Source organism: Diadema setosum, chromosome 9 (assembly GCF_964275005.1).
Source record: "Diadema setosum chromosome 9, eeDiaSeto1, whole genome shotgun sequence".
NCBI lineage: Eukaryota > Metazoa > Echinodermata > Echinoidea > Diadematoida > Diadematidae > Diadema > Diadema setosum.
In genome coordinates, this window is record NC_092693.1 from 25,741,491 (window position 1) to 25,766,717 (window position 25,227).

Sequence of the window (25,227 nt, forward strand, 5' to 3'; positions counted from 1 at the left end):
ATGAAATCTTGAGTAATGACTTGACATTCATTTTTCTCTTAGTGCATCCATACGAAATGTGCACATTGTATCATGTTGTAAGTAAAGTTTGAATTGGTTTATGAGTTTGAGTGTGGTCAGTGTTTCTTGCCCTCTGTCTTTCTCTATCAGCAGAGGTTGTTTTATTTGTGCATTTTTGTGTTTGTATTTTCATTCGTACATGTGTATTATACAGGCGTGAAGAGCCGAGGGTGAATAAAATTTGTTCTTGAAAATGGGATGTGGGTTGGACAGAGGACAGATAGCCCAAAAACACCATGCACAAAGAACCTTTCCTAGTTGAGGCATGAAAAGAGAAGAAAAATGAGGGCTTTTTTTTTTTTCCTTCTTCTTCTTAAACCAATGCATCTCAGGTTTATGGGTTCATAGTGGTGTAAATTCTGTATGTTTAACGCCAGAAAAAAAAAAAAAGGTATAATTCAGGTTTAAAAAACAGAGGTAAAAAGTCCAAAGGAAATTGAAGGTGATTACAGGTCCAAATTTTGTATTTGTCTGTGGCATTCTTACATCCTACAATTTTGCTTCAGACATTGTAGGCCAACTCTGACATTTTTTTTTTTTTTACATCTGGCATTTTTACCTGTGACACTTTTGCAAGAACCTGCTTTAATTTGTCCCTTGAAAGACTGAGAACACTCCAATTCAAGTAAGCTAATCATGAGAAAACAAACACTTGTCATGTGTGTTTTTTTATACTCAACTGAATTGATGAAAAAAGAACAATAATCAAAACAGATTTTGTAAACTTAAGTATAATCTTCAGATTTGTTGTGTCTACAGCATTTGATTTGAACATGATAAAATGATATTATGGATACACTGTATTTGCAAATGAATGACAAAAGCCTTAAAGATAGGGGAAAAAAAGCAGTCCTGATATTTCAAGACTTCTCCCAGGACACTGCCATGTGTGAAATTGCTCTAAATGCAAGTAGGCAGGCTGAGAAGATCAAGCTGTTAATTGTTGATAGTAAGTGAGCAGATATGTTTAGTTCTGTTGGTGGCAGCTGGAGCTTCCATCTTTCCCCGACCTGGAAAGTCCCCTGAGAAAATATAAGCTATCTAGATGGAGATCGACACTCTGTGTTCTTGTCAATTATTTACCTTATGCATATAGTTAGACTACATGTATCATGTAATTCTACCATCCAAAACAGACAACATTGTGTGAAAGGAATTCATTTTTGAAAGAACGTATCTACTGTACAGTGATTTTGCTTACCTGTGAACAAAGAAAAAAACATTCAAAATACAGATCTTAATGAAAAGAGACAAGTACAACATTCTAGTATAACTCTGGAAATTGGCATAGAGTTGCTACAAATAGCTTCATAATCACGTTAAAAAGACCCTAGCTCAAAAAAGGGCAGAGCATTTGAATACTTCTGTAGATTTTGCTACAAAAAAAAAAAATTAAAAAAATATTGTAACAATGTACATACACAACTCCAAAAAAGACTATAGCTGTCCGATTGGTTGATTGCGCATCATGTGACATTCAGTTAAAAGTACCATCGCATGCTGTCTATGTCAGCCCTGCATTTTTGTGTGAGCAAAAATTGATATAGCATGGCTGATGTTACCAATTTCCATTGACTCCTGTGTTAAACTCGCAATTTTAAGATGGGCTGTAGAATCGCTGCAGTCTGATTGGTCAATTATCACGCATTGATTTTCACTGACCCACACTGAGCCATGCGTCTGTTAAAATCAGAACACATGGCTTAAGCCTTGTAGATGTAAAACTGGATGCATGATGTTCAGAGAATTTGAAGAAATCATCCAGAAATTGACCAGAAATGAATATGCTAATTTATACATGTATATTCACTCAAAGTTTTTGTGCCATTGCACAGCTCTAATGTCACAAATAATCATTTGCCGCACGCACTCAACAATTACAACTGTACACATGAGCTTTAAAGGGGCCCTGAAATCCAAATGCATGTTGATTTGTGTTGGTTTATGATACACCCAACATCACCTTTGCGGTGAAACAAATATCTAGAAACATTCCATATATTTTTAACTATTTTTTTCTTCTATTTTTCTTCAGATTACTTGGGAACACCCACAAAAAATCTTTCCAAACCAATATTCCTCAGATGACCTCATCTGTCAATCATTGCTAAAGTACTGAAATGTTTAACAAAAGACATTGGAATGCATCTTCCCCTCGACTCAGCATAACTTGCGTGTTCCCTCGCCATGTCTTGTGCTAGTCACATTAATATCAAAGAAACATGAAAGTTCTTCCTCCTCCCAACTTACCCCCAGTAAGGAATCTTTACTAAGATTTTATCTAGAACCAGATGTGACTGAGCTAAGTTAATGCAATGAGTCAGTATATTGATGACTGTTGTTTCAAGTTTGTTCATGGCAGAATCAGGGGTACACCCCCCCCCCCCCCCCCCCGACCCAAGGGAGATGGGTGGGATTGGTCCAAATGGTGATGTAATTTGTACATGATCATAGTCTTGATGAATATTCACCAAACTTGACAGGTAGCATGCCAGAGGGTTAAGATCTCAATTTGTTCGACAGGGCGCCATGCTCCCCTTTAGAGACCCGAGGGGGCCTAATTCCCCCCCCCCCCCATTATAGAATATTTACAATTCTTCTCTAGAACCAGAAGTAATAAAGCAAAGTTACTTTGATAATTTTGTACACTGATGACTGTGGTTACAAGTTTGTTCATTGCAAATCCAGGGCTGCCCTAATCTAAGTGCGGGCCTAAATTTTCATCTTCTTGCTGAAAACTTGGCAAGTAGCATTCCTAGGGGAATAGGATCTCAAAGTGTTTGAATGGGCACCATGCTTTTCTTTGGGGGGCCCAGGGAGCCCAAACGTCCTGAATTAAGGAATATTCAATAAAAATCTTCTATAGAATCAGAAGTGATAGGTACTTTTACCAGTGTGATGGAATATGCAAATGGACGGTATACCGTTGCTCCCTGTCCCCAAGTTTCCAATGTTCTCAGGTAAGAGTCTGCAAGAATGAAAGGTGAGCTTGCTAACTTTGTTAGTTGATTTATTCTAAAGCTATAGAAATTCATTTCATATATAAGTGATATTTTTATTCATGTACTCCAAGCACACTGGAAGCTCCGTCTTGCTTGATGCCTGATGTTTAGTCGTGTTCTGAGCAATATGTGTGCTTTTGTTGTTTGTCTATGTTTTGTTTATGTTGTCGCTTGTCATGCTATTTCTCATGTACATATTCAGCTGTTAATCTATCTTCATTCCATTATTTGGTTCCCGCTCTGCATATGCAAATGTTTGTTATTTTCAATTTAGGAGCCAACGCTCAATATTTAACACTGAATTCTGGCTGGCACAGACAATTTTGCTTTTCATTCTTTAGGAAATGAAGATTTTATTGACCTCTTCTGAATCAATCAGAAGGATCAACAAAGCAGCAATAACTCATTTAGATATTAATACCGTGCCGGAGATATCATTAACTCTATATTTGATCATTTGAATATAAACAAAAGAAGAAAATACATTATATCAGGGTTCTGATTATTTAATGATAAATCACGAGTTTCAGTCTGTAGACAAATTTAATGATAACGTTTCGTTGATGCACCTGAATGTTAGAAGTCTAAATAGTAACTTTGATCATTTAAAATTTCTATTAGGTAACTCTGCCGAGACTTCCTTTTCTGTTATTGGGCTGAGACAAGGCTTACTAAAAATTCTGCTAATTCTTTTGCATTTTCCTGTTATAACCTTATTACAATTAATAGAACTAACAAGGTAGGAGGAGGGGTTGCATTTTGTACACACCGAACTCATGGATGAAATTATAGAATCTCAGGTTGTTGAAATAAATATGCCAACATCCAGGAATATTTTGTTTACAGTGATTTATAGACCACTGAACTCCAGCAGTACATTGTTTTTAGAAGCTTTACAGGATCTTATCCGTAACCCAGTTTTTGTTAATAAAGAATGTTTTATTATGGGCGACTTTAATATAGACATTCTTAAATGTCACACATCAAATGACTCTCAGAAATTACTTGACAGTATGTTTTCTGCTTCCTTTTTACCACTTATTACTAAACTCACCCGAGTAGCAAATAATACAGTTTCTCTCATTGATGATATATTTTGCAATGTTACGCCCACTCCTAAATTGAATATTATTTTATCTGATATATCAGACCTCGTCCCGATTTTCACTTCTATCCCAGTTACCACGAAACCAATTAGTCCCATTAGAGAAGCATTCAGAAAAGTCACATGGGATACTGATTTATCGTTTGATGTTTTTATGAAAATGTTGAATTCTCATTTAGATAAATAAGAGTTTGTTTGCAAAAACCGATAAGTCCATATTTGTCAAATGGAGATATTTGCGACCAAAGGTCAAGAAAAATAAAGAGAATAATAAGAAAATTTTTGCTTCTTTTGACCATAACTTCAAAAATATACCTTTATGTGTAGTGACCAATATATCATTTAAAAGGTATTATTTTGTACTTTATGACAGAGACCGTACTTGAAAATCTTCAAAAATGGACTTATCGGTTTTTGCAAACAAACCCTTCATATGTTCATTTGGTTGAAGTTAAACGTGATTACAAAAAGTATCCCAGATTACCATGGATAACAAAATCTCTTTTATGATCTATAAATCGAAAAAATAATTTATATTATGCCGATAAAATCAAACGTCCTGAACAATCTCGCTGTAAATATACTACGTATAAAAATATTCTTACAAGAATAGGGGAGAGCGGGGAGAAGTGGGACAATGTTTCAAGTTCGCCGATTTTCTTCTTATGTATATCTTTTTATAGAAGAGATGATTACATTTCCTTTCGGGCTTGCATGAAGGTTCATATGGTAGGTTACATAAAGAGCCATAAGCTGGGGGTGGCACTGTTCTCAATTTTCTGCAGTTAATTAAAAGAAAAAACCTGTTTGTTTTGTATGAATTCCAGATACATGTAATGGTATTGTGAGGGACAAATGGGACACGTTGTCCCAACTGTCCCTCACATGACATACATGTATACATAAATATGTAGGACTACTCAGTGACCATGCAGGCATTTGTCAAAAACAAGTTATATTAGTTGCATATTAATAAGGCTCACCACCCTTGAAATCATGAATACAAAGACAACGGGTTAATTAACCTGATTTCAAAAAATTATTATATTTTGGGGGAAATTTTCAATAGCAATTTATACATACTTAGAATTTGCCGAACTGCTTGACTTTCTTAGTGTGATGTATGGTTGCTAGGGGCTTATTGTAGATATAAGCCAATCGCTGATTGGTTGAACAGTTTTTGATTCAGAGAACGTGTCCCACTTGACCCGCGTCCCAACTCACCCTGCTCTCCCCTAATGCGTTATGAAAAAATGAAATATTACACAGATCAGATATCTTTTTTTTTTTTTAAAGCATGACGTGAGAAAGACTTGGAAAATAATAAGCAATGCCATCAATAAAGAAAATGATAAATCCCGTATAACAAGAGTTGAATTTGATGATAAGGAAATAACAGACCCTACGTCGATTGCTGATGCATTTAACCTTTATTTTTCTCAGGTCTTGCCAAAAAAAGCCTTTCATCTCTTAAAGGGGAATTCCAGACGATTTTCATAACTTCACATCATGTAGTACATAAATCAGCAGCTCCATGTATAGATTTGTGGAATTTATTGTGGTTCTTGAGCAGAGAAACAATACTTTGAAAAACCTCTAACAAATTACACTGAACAAGGATGATGACATAGGACGTTCACATATTTCAGAAATGTAGCAGTGTAATTCCATTACAATACCGCTTGCTTGCGAGTTCACCTGTGTATAATCTATGCATGCCTTCTTCTTTTGTTCTGCTTCCTTCAGCCCAAACTCATGGTGACCCTGCCATGTCATCATCCTTGTTCATTGCAATTTGTAATAAATTCTGAAAATATTCTAATTCTTCATCCCAACTATCATAAATTCTGAAACTCTGTCCTCAGTACAACTAATTTATAGTTGTTAAAATGTAGAAATCTAAAAATCACCTGGAGGTCTCCTTTAAAAGAAATTTTATGAATTTCTTCAATCACCCAATTTGAATTCATTTTTTAAATCCAATTATAAGTTATGAGGTAAAAATATTTTGAATTTGGAAAGTAAAAGAAGTTTGGGACCTTGTTGTATTGATAATGTTATTTTGAAAAATATAAATGAAAGTATTGTTGAACCTTTAACTTAAATTGTTATTTGTCATTTAGTAATGGTGTTGTCCCGTCACGAATGAAAATTGCTAAAGTAATTCCAGTATATAAGAGAGGTAACAAAAAAAGATAATTGTAATTATAGGCCAATTTCATTGTCATCCTTTTCAAAACTAGAAGAAAATGTTTATTCAAGACTCCTTCAATTTCTTAATTGTTATGATATTTCCGATTCACAATTCGGTTTCTGCAAAGGACGCAGCACTTCTCATGCTATTCTCTCCTTTATTGAAAAAGTAGCCAAAGCTGTAGATAGGGCTCATCACACAGTGGGTGTCTTCCTGGACCTCTCCAAGGCATTCGATACCATTGATCATAAGATATCACTTCATAAAGTATGCCATTACGGTATTCGCGGTAAGGCCTTGGAATGGTTCAGGAGCCATCTTGCAGATCGCAGCATGTTTCTTTATCTGGTCAAAACTCCTGCAACCAATCTGTCAACTGTGGTGTTCCTCAGGATAGTTTACTGGGACCTCTTTCGTTCATTCTGTACGAAAAATATTCTAATATTTTATCTTTTGTACCGTTTGCTGATGAATCAAAAGTTCTGAACTTTAAAAAAAAAAAACGTTGTGTTGGATAAGGTCAAATAAGTTGTCTTTAAATCTTCTTAAAACTAAATGTATGTTATTTACTTTGAATAGTCTGTCCAATAATATAAAAATAGATGATAAAGTTATAGATGAAGTTTCATCAATGAAGTTTGTAGGTTTGGTTATTTATAATAAACTTTCTTGGAAGTCACATATTGATAGTGTTTGTCACACAATATCTTGAAATATCGGTGTTATTAATAGATTTAAATATTATTTTCCCACTCCCACCCTTTTAATGTTATATTCAGCTTTAATTTTTCCTTATCTTGATTATGGTATCATAGCTTTAGGGAACACTCATTCAACTTATCTCAACAGACTGTCCCGTCTCAAAGAAAAAAGCCCTTCGAGTTATTTGCCATGCATTTTGGAGAGCTCACACCGATGTTTTATTATGTTATTTTATGATATATTATTATGTTATTTTCATCTAGGCCAATTTATGTACAAACTCAGTAATAATTTATTGCCGTCTGTTTTCACCAGCATGTTTGAGAGACACCGCTCCTTCCATGAATACCCGACTCGTCACTGTGATGAATTTCATCTTCCTTTAACTAGGACTATTTTTACACGGCGTAAATCCATACTAAGGAGTGGGGGGGGGGGGGGGGGATGGTCACCATCACCACGATTACAAGCCCATAACCGGACCGACGCAGCCTTTTTTTTTTTTTTAGGGGGGGGGGGGAGAAGCTTTGTGCCTCCCCCCCCCCCCCACACACACACACACACACTTTACAGGGATCGGATGCCCCACTCTTTTGCATGAAATATAAAGTGGGAGAAAAGTGGCAGCAACAACATAAAGACTTTTTGTTCTTGTTGCTTTTTTTTTTGCTTGTCAGACGACTTTAGGCGGAAAATCAGACCTTAAAAGTATGAAAACATTTTTTATTTTTTTTTTTTTTTTTGGGGGGGGGGGGGGATAACTGTGAGAGGGAGCGGAACGACCGAACGGGGGAAGGGTGTGTATCGGGGGGGGGGGGGGTATCCCTCTCCCACACGAGGAAGATTTCGCATTTTCAGACCTGAAATTCAGTGATCTGGTGCTCACTTGTGGTGAACATTTTCTTTTCTTTTCTTTAAAAAAAACAATAAGAAAATGAAATATTCACAATATATTATTGAATGACAAAATCGTGGTATTTCAGCTCTTGCTATGGGGCCTATCATCGGCGTAGACAGGATTTGATCTTAGGAGAAGCGGTTATGTGAGGGAACGAATCAAGCGAGGGGGGGGGGCTATGGTAGGGGGGTTTCCCCCTCCTACGGTGAAATCTCTTTGCGTTGAAAATTTTGACATTTTTCAGTCCAAAAACTGCCGTTTGTAGCTATATTCTTCGCTTTGGAAATTAAGGGGGCACACCAGGCGCAACTGCTGTCAATCACTGGCAGCAACATCAGGAGAATGGCATAGCGATTAAATGCGAGCGAGCGGAGCGAGCGAGCATGAAAATTTTAACATTTTACAGTCTAAAAACTGCCGTTTGTAGCTATACTTTTTCGCTTTGGAAATTAAGGGGGGCCGCATCAGGCGCAACTGCTGGCAATTACTGGCAGCAACATCAGGAGAATGGCATAGCAGTTAAATGCGAGCGAGCGGGGCGAGCGAGCTTGAAAATTTTGACATTTTACAGTCCAAAGACTGCCGTTTACGGGTTGAACCAGGGCATAATGGACTGCTTGGAGGGGGAAAAAGAAGGAAAAAGGAAGGGGAAAAGAGGGGAAGAAGGGGGAAGGGAGGGGGAGAAAAAAGCACGGATTTCTACAAAATATACTGAAAAATACTTGGTTTTCTGTATATAATCATTCAATTTTGGGACCTTCGACCTTTATAATAGTCAGGTCAACTTGATACTTACAAATACTGACTAGACTTGCACCCTAGAGTGAGAAAAAATGGCAACATATTTCAGGATCCTACTTCAAAGCTTTTAAATCTTAACCTTATATTACTGCATCTTCCACGCAAAAAAACAAGTTTTTGTAGATAACAAATGAACATCTACACACACGTAACTCATGACAATTCAGACAAACACCAAGCCATGTATCGTCATCGCCCACATAAATATTACACTCTGTCATTAAAATGTTTTTTTTTTTTTTTAAGTGTATTAGTTCTAGAGTTTTACTTCTGACCTTTTACATGTACATTGTTCAATTTAACCAAGTACTTGACAGGCATATATCTTTAGCAGATGTACCCATGTTTGAGTTTTGCGGACATAGCTCGAAGTTGTGGAAATTCGTTATTGAGAGCGAACAATATATGACACTAAATCAGAGAAAGTTCATTGACCATCTGACCTTTGACCTAGTTCCTAGAATATTTACCAATATTCAAACTTGAGCAAAATCTTCAGGTGATATGCATGCGGTGTTAATGTGTGGCTATCATAGCTCTCAATGTGGAAAGTTATTGAGAGTACACCACAATGTGTCCTTATATTGTTTCAAGTGCTTATTAAGTAAAGTTCAGTGACCATTAATTCCATTAATTTGACCTCTGAATTTGTTGGACTTCACTCATATACAACTTGATTGGCATTTTTTATTTATTTAGCCTACCTAATTTGTGAGTTTGGTGGTCACTGCTCTAATCTGAAAAAAAAAAAAAATATTGATGAGTACACCTCAATAATAACAATAATGATAATAATAATAATGATTAGACAAATCTGTATAGCGCAGCTACTATGTAAATATACTCTACTGTGCTGTGATGTAACAGAGCTCCTGACATTGCTACTGATTAGACACACACAAAAAAAATAAATTAATCAAATGCTTCTGAAAAGGGTAAGTCTTCAACAAAGATTTGAAGACAGCAAGTGATGGGGCCTTCCTCATTTTCTCAGGTAATTCATTCCAAAGTTATGGAGCAGCAGAGCTAAAGGCACAATACCCAAAAGTTACTTTTGTTTTAAGTGAGGTTGCTTTAGAAACAACTTACAACTTCTGTGTACTTCGTAAATTATGTGAATATGAATATGATTTTATTCATATTAATTCTGACAGACAACCAGGTGCTTGACCATGCAGTACTTTATAAATAACATAATCTTAAATGCAATCATCTGCCTTACTGGCAACCAATGTATCTTCAATACTGTGAGTACTGTGCCTATGAGGAAAAATTTTTCAACCATCTGACATTTGAACTTGTTTGACTTTGACAACCACATTTTGAACTTGATTGGTATCTTTAGGTCATGCACCTGTGATGAGTTTGGTAGTCAGAGCTAAGCCTAAGATCTGTAGAAAGTTACAGAGTATACATCAATATTATGAGTATAGTGCTTATCAGGGCTAGTTCATTGACACATTCACTTTGACCTTTGACCTAGTTAGACATCACTCATATTTGAACTTGACTGGCATGTTTAAGTATGTAGCTGTTGTGTGAGGATTGATGGTAATAGCTCAAAGTTGTGGAAAATTGGAGGAAGATTGGGTGGTATAAGACTTAAAGGTGCAACACTTCTTTCTAGAAAAGGTCTTATCCGGGCTGGGAAGGCCCTTTTCAGGGCCAAACACATAATCTTGAAAATATATGCGGTGCACCTTTAAGCCTTCTACCATCCAATGTTTTACCGCCGCAAAAACCTTCAAAGATTTCATGGAAAGAGTACATCAAATTGTTGATGTCACCATTGACAGAAAAGTGATGTCTGTGCCTCGTTTTTGATGTATGGGAGAGACCAAAACTTTACAATGAACATAAATTATACACATGAACTTACTCGTAAAACACATAAAATGAAAATGAAAGAGAGGAAAACAAATTCAACCTTCATTTAACATGATCTGCACCAAAAGGTTTATATTCTCTTTATTCAAAACTATGATCTTCATTAAAATGAATTTGGCAAGATTCATCAAGATGTTACATGGCATTTTGCACACAGACAATGAATACCTGGAGTGTTTCCAGATGCAACTGTCAAGTACACCATGTTTTCACTACATATGCTGTCACAGAAAGTCACTTATTTCCTGCGGCAAATATCACATACATATTTAACTGGAAGTGTTTCCTAAATGAGCTGGGCAAGTATGTAATGCCTCTATCAATTAACGTAAGTCACCAAAATCATTCAATATAATATTATGCATTGTTATTTGGTACACTGGCAATACAGCTGTATATGCAGGACATATATCCTAGAGGCAACTGGCAAGTATGCAACCACAGGTACAAAGTATTGGTAGCCTAAACAATTTCATGATATAATCATAAAACATTCTGGAAACTGACACATATATGTCTTAATAATGTTCATAAAAGGTCCCTTACTTTACTGAGCACATGAAATAATGCAACAAGACAAACCAAAACTAGGCCAGGGGAGGAGCCCCCCTTCCCCCCCCCCCCCCCTCCTCTTCTTAACATTCTGACATTTATGTTATATAATATGTCTTAATAATGTTCATAATAAGTTCATAATGTTCACAAAATGTCCCCTACTTTACTGAGCAGATGAAATAATGCCACGAGATGAACCAAATCTAGGCCAGGGGATGAGCCCCCCCCCCCCCCCCCCTCTTATCATTCCTCTACCAATAAACATAATAAGTCATCAGAATCATTCAATATAATATACATTGTTATTTGGCAGGCCTACACTGGCAATACAGCTGTATATGCTGTACATGTTTCCTGAGGCAACTGACAAGTATGCAACTACAGGTACAAAGTATTGGTAGCCTAAACAATTTTATGATACAATCATAAAACATTCTGGAAACTGACACATATATGTCTTAATATTAGGGGATGGCTAGTAACTAATCAGTGGGAATGCTGGGGATAATTGTTCCAAGCCTTGTGGGATTCATTTTAGAGTACATTATATAGATCTATTGTGTGAAAATCATTTGCTCCAGAATGGTCTCATATTAAAGTAATGTTTCCAGGTTAGCATGACTGTGCAGTGACGGGGTGATCGTTAACGATCACCCCTTCACTGCACAGTCATGCTAACCTGGAAACACTGAACTGCACATTACTTGAATATGAGACCATTCTGAAGCAAATCATTTTCACACATATATGAAATACTCTAAAATCAATCCCACCAGGATTGGAACAATCATCCCCCTAGCATTCTCACTGATTCCCACTGATCAGTTACTAGCCACCCCCTTTAAAAAGTTTCATAATAAGTTCATAATGTGACATTTGAACGTTTTCTCTTGACCTTTGACCCCATGGCAAAAATCTTTCTTTACGAATCATTGGGCAGTGAGGTATGTGTATTCTTGTGCCTAGACTTGTTATTCATCTCCAGGGAATGGAGAAAAAGAGTAATCAAATAAAATGGAATTTTAGCCTCTGAACCTGACCTTTCAGCCTTGACCTTTCACTCAATGTCGCCCAAATCCCAAAGAATAACTGTCAGGCAGTACATGCATAGCCACTAAATATCATGATGATACCATGAGCCATTTCTGAGATATGGGAAAAATAGAATTTTAGCATTTTCATTTGACCTTTGACCTCTGATCCCATAGGCCAGAATTTTACCAATGCAACTTTATCAGGTAATATGTATACAGACAAATTTTTAAAAATTGACCATGGCCATTGACCTTGAACATGTGCAACCAAAAGTTGAGAGGCGCAACTTCCTTCTCTCATACTCACTGTTTATGCCAAGTTTCATTTGGATACCTAAAATGGTTCTTACAGGGAACCAACCTCAAAGAGAATTGTGGACTGAGTAAATTGAGTATTCCCTTGTTTTTCTGAAAGCAGTTAGTCATGTGCTCTTTCATCATGCTAGAAAAGTGAATTTTGGTGGAATTTCTTTAATATTTTTTGAATTGTTGTCCACAAATACGTCATAACCTCTAGCCTCCTTATCCAGCGGTTCCAACACCAAAACTTTAAAAATTCAAAACTTTTCCATCACTTGTCCAGTTTTCCTCAAACTTTCACTGATGTGTTCTACTAATGTTGCTGCTATCACTCAATCCACATTGCTCTTTGGGTTGGGTTCCCTTTAAGTTATGCTGTCCACAAAACTGATTACTGACTGATGGAAGGAGGGATGGACAACCCCAAAACAATGTCTCTGGTTACAATTTGTGGAGGAGGCATCATAAAAGAAAAAATGATTACATTTTTTTCATCCACCAAATTTACCAAAAATATGCCTTTTTGTGCAGTTTTTAAAGTGATTTTTCAGCAAATTGTGACATTATGCATACATTAGCATAAATTGTTGGGTTTTTTTTTTTAAACAAAAACAAAAACACCCAACTTTACAGTTTTGTATGTACTGAATTGCAAGGGGGGGGGGGCTGGGAGAGCTCTGCTCTCTTGAAGACATCTGCAAACATACATTACAGAAAAATAACCCAACCAAATTAAAGTGTTAAGGATATATCAGTCCTTACATTCTGAGTGAAATTATGTGACCTTTTCACACACTAGACCATGTACAGTGTTTTTGAGTTGGCATGATGTTGTCCTGATGGAAAAACCCATGACTTTGCTGGTAATGAATATTATTGCTTGAAATTATAAAAAAAAAGTTTAGTACCTTTAAAGATATCAAGAGCCATTGTCAACTTTCTCAAGGTTTCATTTTCCCAGGTTAATAATATTAATCATGAAAGATTACTGCTAGTTCATGCAAGTGTGCTAAAACAAGTTTGAACAGACAACCCAAAATCTTTTATGATGAGGGTATCATGACAACATGTCACTGTCATATAATAAGATATATAATGCAAATATTCTGTGATACACAACTCACATTTAACCCTTCCTAATCCAAGTGTGGGGTTGGAACTTATTTGTCCCCCTCCTCAGATCTTGACCTCCAATCGCCCGACAATGGGGAAAATGGGGGAGAGGGTTGTTTGGGCTCCTCCTTAAGATCTTGGCCATCGATCAAACTATCGCGGCGAAAATTGCCAGGCATGTTCCCTATCGCATAATCTCCAAGAATAAAGAGGTATTTTTTCCAAAAACATGGTTGTTTTCTCTATATTATGTTCATTATGCTAGTTACGTTATACAACAATTTGTTCTTTTGTGTGTGTGTGTGTGCGTATCAGATTTTAAGCTCTAACTTTTGAATGAATGCTAAAGGGGCAACTTTTTATCTGAACTTTTTATATAGTATTAACAAATACAAACACAAGTTTGAAAAATTGCGGTGTCAAAATAAATCTTCAGCAGGAGGTACAGATTCTTCAGCAGGGGGCACAGATTCTTCATCAGTGGGTACAGATTCTTCCGCAGGGGGCTGGGATACTGTGGCAGGGGGCCGGGATACTGTGGCAGGGGGCCGTGTCTTTCCTGCATGACAAAACAAACAATGCAGAATATTTTCACATACATATATTTCAATATCTCATGTGTATCATGCACAGCTGACAAGTATAAAAAAAAATACAATCTATTTTGTTCACTATTCTAAGACTTATTCATACAAAGCCATGTCTGGGAAATCATTGCTTATCAACATTACAATTCAGCATCATTGCAATTGATTGACATATTGCTCTACACTGATTTCAATAAGCACTGAACTAATCAGTGTCTTTTAGTAGTAGCCATGACAAAAAGACATTATGGGCATATGTACTCAAGCAGGATTTGAATCTATGACCTTCTGATCTTCGGACAGGCGTCATCTCCACTAGACCACCAAGCTTTCGCCTGACAGCAAGTGGTGGTTCTGATCCTTATGGCATGCAGCGGATACTGCTCAATTATTCAAATTAATGAAATTCTTCCGTCAAGATGCTTCCATTGCAACTGACAGACAAATGGCCCTACACCGACGTAAATAAGCACTAGGTCTGAACTGATCAGTGTTTTGCCAGCAGCCAAAACAATAGAAATCATGGGCATAATGTACTCAAGCAGGATTTGAACCAACGACCTCCTGATCTTCTGACAGGCATCATCTCCACTAGACTACAGAGCTTACGCCAGACAGCAAGTGGTGGTCCTAATCCTTATAGCATGCAGCCGGTACTGCATAATTATTCAAATAAAACATTTCGACAGAGGAAGTTCATGAATTTGAATACAGCATCACTCAAAGAATCTGGTCAACACTAATTCACATAGTTCTTAGAAGTATAATTCAGTTTATCACTTGTATGATGAGCGTGTGATCTTAGTTCAAAATGAATGATGCATCAATTGTCTTCCATAACTTTTACGGTAAATTTGTGTAGCTGTTAGAAAATACACATATGTCAATATTGTCCCACAATTCTACAAGCATTTCAAGCATGTTCATTTACGATGGAGGAAAGAAATTTGGAATTTTGATACGTTTCACTTAACTTTTTTACAAAATTCATCAGCCAATAGACAATCATCAATTATGATACTAACCATACATTGCTGAATGTCTTGGAAGAGCTGGCAAAGATTGTGTTGTTGCGTGCTGTTCAATATCTTGAATAAGCATCTCTTCTACTTGGACACGACACATTCTGCCACATATCTGGCAAGACACCTGTGCATGGTACAGTCATGATGCTCTGCAAAGTCTTTGACTAAGATATTTCAGTGACAAAGGCCACATTCTCTTGCTGCCTAGTTTGAATACTGTTGCTCGGAAGATGCAGGTTGTTGAAGCCGAGCAGATTGTTGAGGTTGAGCAGGTAATGGAGGCTGAGCACATGCTGACACTGACTCAGTTGCTGGATGCTTTGTTGCTGCAGATGATGAGATGCTTGTCACAGGTGAAATGCCTTCACTGCTTTTCTTAGTCGGCTGTTTGTGAGAAAAATAAATGTGAATTCCAATGTAATACACCTCCACATACTTGTCATGACCATAAAAATTCAAATTTAAAGAAGGATAATAACAAACTGCTGTAACCATTAGACCTAGATAACTGGAAAGAATAAGAAACAATCTTTCAAATGGGTAAAATATTTTTGATAGCTATGTATGTTACTGTTGTTATTGTGCTGATTTAATGTAATCAGATGGTTCATTCTTTGTCGCAAATTACAAGGACTTCTTGATATCTATTTAACAGGAAAAGAGCTCCAATTGAATCCATGGGACAAACCTGAACACTGTAGCACACAATTCACTTCCCCAAACAAACAAACAAACAACAACAACAACTAGAAATGTCGCTATGGCGACTGGTATGCCTCTGCCATAATGCATCGTTCTCCTAATAGGTCTATAGTACAACATCTTGACAATGTGTGATTACAGTTTCACATAACTGGCAAAATATTAGAATGACAGGTTTGTCACAAATGTGTTGAATGTTCACTTTCCTTGAACTAGCTTTAATTGGATGGATGGCTATACTGCCTAAGAGTGCAGGTACAATTGTATGTGGGGATTTGAGAATCTTCACTTGACTTTTGACACTTTTATAAGTCTATGCATTTAGTAACTTTCAAAGTATGGAGAAAAAGTGTAATTCATGTATTAAATACTACAATTTTTGCATTCTTACTTGGCCTTTGACCCTGGACCTTAGACCCTATGACCCTAAAATTCCCGAGAGAATCACCGTCAGGTAGAACATGCATTAATCTGTACTAAGTTTCATGATGATATCTTGAGTCACTTTCAAGATATGGAAAAAAAGAAGAAGTGAAATTTTGCACTTTCACTTGACCTTTGGGCAAGAAACTTCCTAGAAAATCTCTATTGGGCAATATATCAAGTTTCAAGAAAAATCTTGGAAATATTGCAGAAATATGAGGGAACAAATGATATTTTGATTTGACCTTGATCATTGACCCCTGACCTTTGACCCATGATACCTACATTCCCTAGATGATCACTGCTGGTAAGTACATGCATAGATGTAATTACATTATATGAAGATGCCGTGAACCATTTCCAAGATATGGAGAAAAAAAGGTGAAATTTCAACATTTTAACTTGACCTCTCACCTTTGAACTTTGACCTCATAATTCCAAACTCTCTGGAGAATCTTTATTTGGTATCACATGTTTGCATCAAGTTTAAAGAAAAACCTTCAGGCATTGCATAGATAAGAGGAAAATAGTGAAATTTTGGAGCCATTTGACCTTGACCCTTTGACCTTTGACCTTGAGCATGAGCTCCTAAATGTTAATAGGCACAACTTCGTTCACTCATGCATATACATACCAAGTCTTATTAGGATGCCTCAAAGGTGTTTTTTTTTTTTTTTTTTTTTTGCGCTGTCTACAAAATTCATGGCGGACAGAAGGACGCACGGACGGACGGAAGGACAGACAACCTGAAAACATAATGCCTCCGGCGACACTTCGTGGCGGAGGCTTAAAATTGTAGGCTGAGGGTCAGAATTTCATTTCAAAGGCATATTTGGAGCTTAGTTCATAACTGAAAAAAAAATAGCATTCAAAGACAAACACTAAATTCATGTCCACTCCGAGGTACAATCATTCTCATCCCTCTGATACATTATTACAGTCCTGGGCTGAAAGCCATACCAAAAGTCAAATTGTAATTTCAACATACAAATAGTTTATCATGTAGAATCGCAATAACACATTTTGCACAAGAACTTGCTGGTACAAAAAGATTAGGTCTAAGGCATGACTTCTAAGATGAATGACTTCAAAATTGGTACAGTTTAGTGTGCACAAAGTATTTCACCAATTTCAATATATGTTTTATTTGGACTTTTTTAACTGACATTTCAGACAGACTTCTATTCTTTTTCATCATACATAATATGATCTAGAGGCTGCAGCTGAAATTAGACTTTCTTCACTTCTTTCCAATATTGCATCACTTTAAATTCCCCAGCAAACAATCTCTGAACCTAATATATAATGTATTGGACATTTACAACAGTCTGTATGAACTCTGCATCACATGTACAGCTATGCTTTGCAAAACATGAGGATGGAAATATTTAATCTGACAACTCAGGGGACTTTCTGGGTGTTATCCTCCCCCCTTACAAAAAACAAAAACAAAAACAAAACAAAAACAAAAACAAAGCAAAACAAAATTAGAAAAGCACTGAGAGCGCAGATCTCCGCCAAGCATGCAGCTCATTTCCACCACTGATCTTGTTCTTCCATCCACCCATGTACTTATAGCATTGTGTGCTGAATGTCGCCGGATTTCCCAATATAAAAGCCTTTGTTCCGTCATAAACCCTCAGCTGCATGGCAAGCCTAGCCCTAGCAGAAACTAGACCACGCACTTTAGTGCGCGCATGTAAACCTCAAATACGTGCAGCCTGAATTCCCAAGTTCATTGACCCTACCTGCCGAAATATAAAAAAAATTCTTCATAAATTCCCCCAAAATTCTCGGATCACTACCAAAAGTTAATCGTTTGTTACTTGTGTCATTCTAAACCTTTCCTGCAAGTTTAATCCAAACCGTTAACTACTTTTTGAGTTATGTTGCACACGGACAAACTAACAAACACACAAACCATAAACGAAAACATAACCTCCTCCCTTGGTGGAGGTAACAAAACAAAACAAAACCAAAACCAAAAAAAAAAAAAAAAAAAAACTCACCTCGTGGTAGGGCCTATTGATGTTTGCAGGCCAGCACAGCTCCAAACACACCAACAGCTTGCTTCTTCAGATGGAACCATGAAGGTGGCAGGCGTCAATCCTCTTTTTCACCTCCTTCCACTTTTTTTTTTTTTCCACCTGGTGATTGGCCTACACCAAACCGATATTGTCCTCTTGCACACAATCTCATAATATGGTCCCAACAGCTGTACGGCTTCCCAGTCTTGGTCATTTTGCATGCTGAACTGTAGTAGTCTGTAGACAACAAAAGAGAAAACGGTAGAAGGTTTGACCTTTTTTAATAGCATACTTATACTGTCCTGAGTTACTCAGGAGCGGATCCAGGAATTCCATAAAGGGGGGGGGGGGGGAGAAGGTGTAAAAGTACTGCTTTGAAATACAGCACAACTCTTTCTACATTTCAGTGCTTACTGAAGTGCTCCTTTTTTTAACAGTTACCCATGATTGGCTAGACAACATACTTTCTATCCTGTCTTACTGCATGTGAGTGTATGTGTTGTGCGTGTGAGTGTATGTGATGGTGTCTTGTTTTATCTACTCGACTTCACACAGAATTATTTGTAATGTTGCCAAATATTTTCCTGTGTAGGCATCCTACTGTATAAGCACTAGATGCTTTCAAGGCTGCCAGGCTCTCGTCGTAAACGCCACTATTATTATACTGTATGTTTTTGTGTTTTATTTTGCTAAATAAATAGCCTAAATTGGCCTCAATCAATTAAATGAATTCAATAATAATAGCTTTAACAATTTATTGCTATCATCACCGTCATCATCATTGTTATTACTATTCATGGCATGAGAGAGAGGGACTAGACGAGAAACAAAGAACAACATACAAGATACCAAACAAAAAAATTAAGACTAGAGAAGAAGAAACATGTACAATGTATCACCGTTTAAGATACACTGTATGCTGAAATGGAAGTTTACCTTACACAGAACAGAACATTGATGTTAAACTGTATGTGAAAAGAACTGTTGACAAACATACTTGTAGACATACTTGTCATACAGAGAGAACTACATGTAGTAGAGGCTAGATTGTAAGACTTAGTGTGACAGATGACTATCAGCCAGCTTACCATCCTCAACCTGACCCCAAGTCAAATTTGAAGTGACAACAATTTGATTTTGTCACTGTAAGGGATCACCACTTGGCTAATTGTATAACTTCCTTTACCTCATCATCCTTCCTATTTCTGTGAACATTTCCCTTGTTTCATCTCAATCATAATTCTCTTCACCAATGTTCTTCTCTCTGCTGCATTTCTGTTATTAGTGATAACATTTCCCTTTAACTTACTGTTCTTAATCTGTTCTGTATAGTTTCTAAAGCTAGGGTCCCAGACCCAGCTCTCCTCCTCTGTCGTCATTATAATGAGACAAAGGACAGAATGTAACATTCATCAATCAACCACACTTAATCTACAACATAAGACTCCGGTGACATATAAATTGTCTATTAGTAACCCTACTTGTCATATACCGGTCATAGAGAACTGGTTGAGGCTGGACTGTGTGACTTTGTGCGCAATGCTAAATGGCAATCAGCCAGCTCGTCACCCTTGTCCTGACCTAAGTCAAATTAGTAGTGACAATTAACAATTCGTTGTTGTTACTGCCACATGCCCAAAATTGTTAGACCCATTATCTGCTTTACATCACCTACTCCAAAATTCCCTTTACAGTGACAGCATGCCATAAAAGCCTTGGCCATAGACACGCTGCATTTACATCACAACGCAGCAAACACTGCACTGGCACTGGTCTGACGCTCCAAGAACATTAATAGGCCCTAAAAACCACTGTTACACGAGCAAATTTTCAAAGATTGTTAAATTTCTGGTCTGACATGACAGGTAAAGGCCAAATCGTGATGTCGGTCCCCTCTCGTTCTGCGTGTGTGTTCATAATTATATACAATTGTATGTGCAAAGTCTACAACTCACAAGAAAGAAGTCCCCGGCTTTGACGAAATGACTGGAGGTGAATGGAGTGGGGACCTACATTGTATTTTGCGATAATGCCCACGTAAAACAACCAATACAACATGGTCAAGGCCAACTGAAAAACAAAAACAAAAGTAGGCCACTACTCTACAGAACCAGTTATGGGAACAGAATAGGGAAAATGCATGCCCATGGCATGGGTTAGTCACTGTAAAGTGTGCAGTGCCCTATCTAGCTGTGTTTAACTGTGGAGTTATACATGTACAGTTACTCTAGATCTGGTATACAAGCAGCAGAAACATTCATGAAAATTAGATTTAGCAGGGGAATTTAATGAAATTAACTTTCAATATGCTAAGTTACGTAAAAATTGAAGCAACGAGTGGATCTAACGTTAGAACCTCTATACCGTATACCGATACCGTACTAACATTGTGAATATTTTAAGTAGATTCTACAGTTGTATTTACTTTTGAATTTTGGTTATATAGGCCTAGGTAGTAACGTTAACTATTAGAGTAACATTTTGTCATCAACCTCGAAATGTAGTGAGGACAAAACTAAATCATGTTTCAGTTTCAGTAAATATAACCACAGTAGATTAACTCGATGAAAGACGGAGTGGTTTAGATTCTACAATACCGATTTGGGAAATAAATTAAGAAATGCAGAGACAACCTGGCCACTGCACTGGCACTGTATGTAGACCATACGCAAAGCACGACAATAAGCGTTGACGCGTGCTTGAGAAAGTAACTCCAACATCAACATTTCCTCACACATGTATCACCCGGGTATTTCCCTACACACGTTCAATTAGTATTATGAGATTCTTACTCACCTTTACCTTAGAAGGAAGTAACTTTTCTCGAACTGGCATTCGTAAGAAACATCAGACAGAGGTTCGACCGATCCACCTGCCTCACCGTGCACCACCACCACCGCCGGGAATCGCCGCCGCGCCGCCGGGCGGCGCTCGGCGGCCAGGATTGTCGAGAGTTCGCTCCAGGTTTCGAGTCTCGCGCGTGTTGGTTGCGCGAGAGAGAGCGACGATGATACGAAGACTGTAATTTACATATGCAAATACAGTACTGTGATGCAGCCATTCACGGGCGACGGACGTATCCGCATGCGCAGATAAGGTTTTGACACAGGGGCATAAGTTCGGAAACGTTAGGAAAGTGTTAGGAATGTTAGGAAAGTGTTAGGAAAGTGTTAGGAAAGCGTTAGCAATGTTAGGAAAGTGTTAGGAAAGTGGGTGCCGTCCAATCCCCTCAATCTGCGGGTTTATTTTTCGCTTTGGAAATGATGGGGACACACCGGGCGCAACTGCCGGCAATCGGGCAGCAACATCAGAATGGCGTAACGATTTAATGCGAGCGAGCGAAGCGAGTGCATGAGCTTGAAAATTTTGATATTTTACAGTCCCACATGTCCTTTGTGGCTGTACTAGTATTTTTTCGTTTTGGAAATTAAGGGAGGGGGGGGGGGGGGGCGCACCGGGCGAAAACTGCTGGCAATTACTGGCAGCAACATCAGGAGAATGGCATAATGATTAAATGCGAGCGAGCGAAGCGAATGAGCTTTAAAATGTTGACATTTTCTAGTCCCCAAAACTGTCGTTTGTGGCTGTATTTTTTTGAATCGCTTTGCAAATTAAGGGGGCGCACCGGGCAAAAACTGTTGGCAATTACTGGCAGCAACATCAGGAGAATGGCATAATGATTAAATGCGAGCGAGCGAAGCGAGCGAGCTTCAAAATTTTGACATTTGACAGTCCAAAAACTGTCGTTTGCAGCTATATTTTTCGCTTTGGAAATTAAGGGGGCGCACCGGGCGAAAGCTGCTGGCAATTACTGGCAGCAACATCAGGAGAATGGAATAATAATTAAATGCGAGCGAGCGAAGCGAGCGAGCTTCAAAAATTTGACATTTTACAGTCCCAAAACTGCCGTTTGTAGCTATATTTTTCGCTTTGGAAATTAAGGGGGGCGCACCTGCTCACAATCACTGGCAGCAACATCAGAAGAATGGCATAGCCATTAAATGCGAGCGAGCGGAGCGAGCGAGCTTGAAAATTTAGACATTTTACAGTCTAAAAAACTGCCGTTTGTAGCTATACTTTTTCGCTTTGGAAATTTAGGGGGCACATCGAGTGCAACTGCCGGCAATTACTGGCAGCAACATCAGGAGAATGGCATAGCGGTATAATTGCGAGCGAGCGGAGCGAGCGAGCTTGAAAATTTTGACATTTTACAGTCCAAAGACTGCCGTTTGTGGCTGTATTTTTTCGCTTTGGAAATTAAGGGGGCACACCGGGCGCAACTGCCGGCAATTACTGGCAGCAACATCAGGAGAATGGCATACTGATTAAATGCTAGCGAGCAAAGCGAGTGAGCTTGAAAATTTTGACATTTTCCAGTCCTAAAAACTGTCGTTTGTAGCTATATTTTCGCTTTGGAAATTAAGGGGGGCGCACCGGGTGCACCTGCTGTCAATCACTGGCAGCAACATCAGGAGAATGGCATAACGGTTAAATGCGAGCGAGCGGAGCGAGCGAGCTTTAAAATTTTAAAATTTTACACTCCAAAAACTGCCGTTTGTAGCTATATTTTTCGCTTTTGTTTGTCCCACTTTTTTTGAGAACCATCCCCCCCCCCCCCCATCGACGCCTCTATACATATTAGGTTGCTTTTGTTAAGTGAAAGATCTGCTGCACACTCTTTGATAAATTAGGGAATATACGTCTATGTCAAAAGTGTACAAAGTTTATCCCTTATCCTGTATAGCGGACCTTTTGCATGTTCATGATTGCAATACAACCATCTGGTGCATAGTTCTGGCGATATTTGGACAATTTTCCATTAAGAAAGTTCGAGATTTGTCCTCATCTCGGGAATTTGCTTGGGGGATAAATGATTTGTCTGTCTAAACACTTCCTTTGGGGCGGGGCAAATGCCCCTTTGCCCCCCATAGATTCGACGTCCCTGATCTTCCCTTGGTATGCCCATAGATGTATCCTGACTGAGTCATCAGTCACTGTCGTTTCTCAGGAATGATTCAGGAAATGGAGGGGATTCAATTATGGCGATAAAGTTGTTGTTATTGTTTGTTTGTATGTTTTCGTACATATTTTGCAGATGGTCCCCAGTTACTCGCGTCATGACATGTTTATATGTAGACCTATACTATTTGACGTTGTCAACGCCTGAGCCATACCTTACAGTGTATGTCGATGTTACTTTCTTCGCGAGCGAGCAAAGCGAGCGAGCGCTTGAGAAAATTATACATTTTCCTACAAGATACAATACTGTTCAGCTCTGTTACCTGTCTGAAGGCCGGCGTACAACATGCAATATGCCAAAATTGATAGTGTTTCTGCTTCCTCCATTTTTTCCCCTCAAAATTCAGGGGGGATGATTGTACAGGCCATCCCCCCCCTCCTCCATTTCAGGGGGGGGGGGATATCCCCCCCATCCCCCCGGGATTTACGCCAATGTTTTACACAATCTGGGCCTAAATATTGGAATAACCTCTGTGACAGTGTAAAGGTATCCCCAATTTTAAGTTCTTCTAAGAATAGTTTAAAGAAAAAAAAAATGAACATTTACAAGATTTATCTGAATCTCATCATGAAAATTAATATTATGTATATTAACATTATGAAATTGTAAAATTGTGCTGATCCTTTAACGGTTGCAAAGAACTGGAAAATTCAACTTTCAAGCGGCTCCAACCATCCATTACCTCTCGTCTTGTTATAGTCTTCTACTGTCACACCACGTAATAAGTTTCTCTCTCTCACACACACACACACACACTCTCTCTCTCTCTCTCTCTCTCTCCTCTCTCTTCCTGCATGACAGTAACTTAGTATAGGGATTTGTCCATTGTGTTTGTTTCAGGTTAGTTAGGTTTGTTATAGGTGTCTTTGGTTTTTCCATTTTTATGTATATCAGTCTATCAATCACATATTTTGTTGTATTACATACTAATTATGTGTGGGGGGAATGCACTCTACAAGCACTGCTTTTTAGCATATTCCTCCCCATTTCCAGCATTTCCGTATACTTGCAATATTTTGTAAACTTTCCTTTATTATGTGTAATGATGAAATTTATGTACTATTCAATTTCTGTAAAATATTTATATGTTTCTGTTGGAAATGGAAAAATAAATTAATGATCCTCAGATGAATAAAAGATCCCCCGGGTCTCTTGTTTGTGTTTGCCAGACAAAACATTGCCACGGTAACCACCATTTTACCAAAACCTTGTGGGACAATCTACTTCCAAAGTATTTTGGCAATTTATTTCAAATTTGGTATACATAATGATCCAAGGTGTAGTTATCCAAGACACTCTTTGTGTTTGTACCCGACGAGGCATTGCCATGCTAACAGCATGTATATTTTCTTGAAAATCTTATGGAGTGAACTTCTTCCACAATTAGGAAGCAACTGAAATAAAATTTGGTGGACATTATGGCATCGAGGTACAGATGTGGAGACCTGATTTTTGTATGTGCCAGACAAAGCATTACCATGGTAACCACAATTTTACCAAAACCTTGTGACATTTGGGGATTTCTACTTAAACTTGGGATGTACAAGAAAGAGCATGGCAGACCTGATCAAACTCACAAGGTACCAGGTACTCGCAAGGTACTACACACACACACACACACACACACACACACTGGTACACACACACAGAACTTTTTATCAAATCCTGGTTCAAATCTTTATTATATGAGTCTGAGCTGCCAGAGCAGGGGTATTAATCACCATTTTGAAATGTCATTAAGGACGTTCCTCAGTTGTGTTTGTGCGCATCCTAGCTGCGCAGGTTGGCAGTG

At 38.0% G+C, this 25,227-nt stretch overlaps 1 long non-coding RNA gene across 1 annotated transcript; it reads right to left on the bottom strand.

Annotated features, from left to right (window-relative positions):
• Window positions 1–13,961: 13,961 nt before the first annotated feature.
• LOC140233079 (uncharacterized) lies at window positions 13,962–21,438 on the bottom strand. Its single transcript, XR_011901526.1, has 4 exons — window positions 21,212–21,438; window positions 18,398–18,652; window positions 15,264–15,647; window positions 13,962–14,210 (listed from the first exon to the last, which is right to left on the bottom strand). It is a non-coding gene; the product is annotated as an uncharacterized lncRNA (long non-coding RNA).
• Between the last annotated feature and the right edge of the window lie 3,789 nt (window positions 21,439–25,227).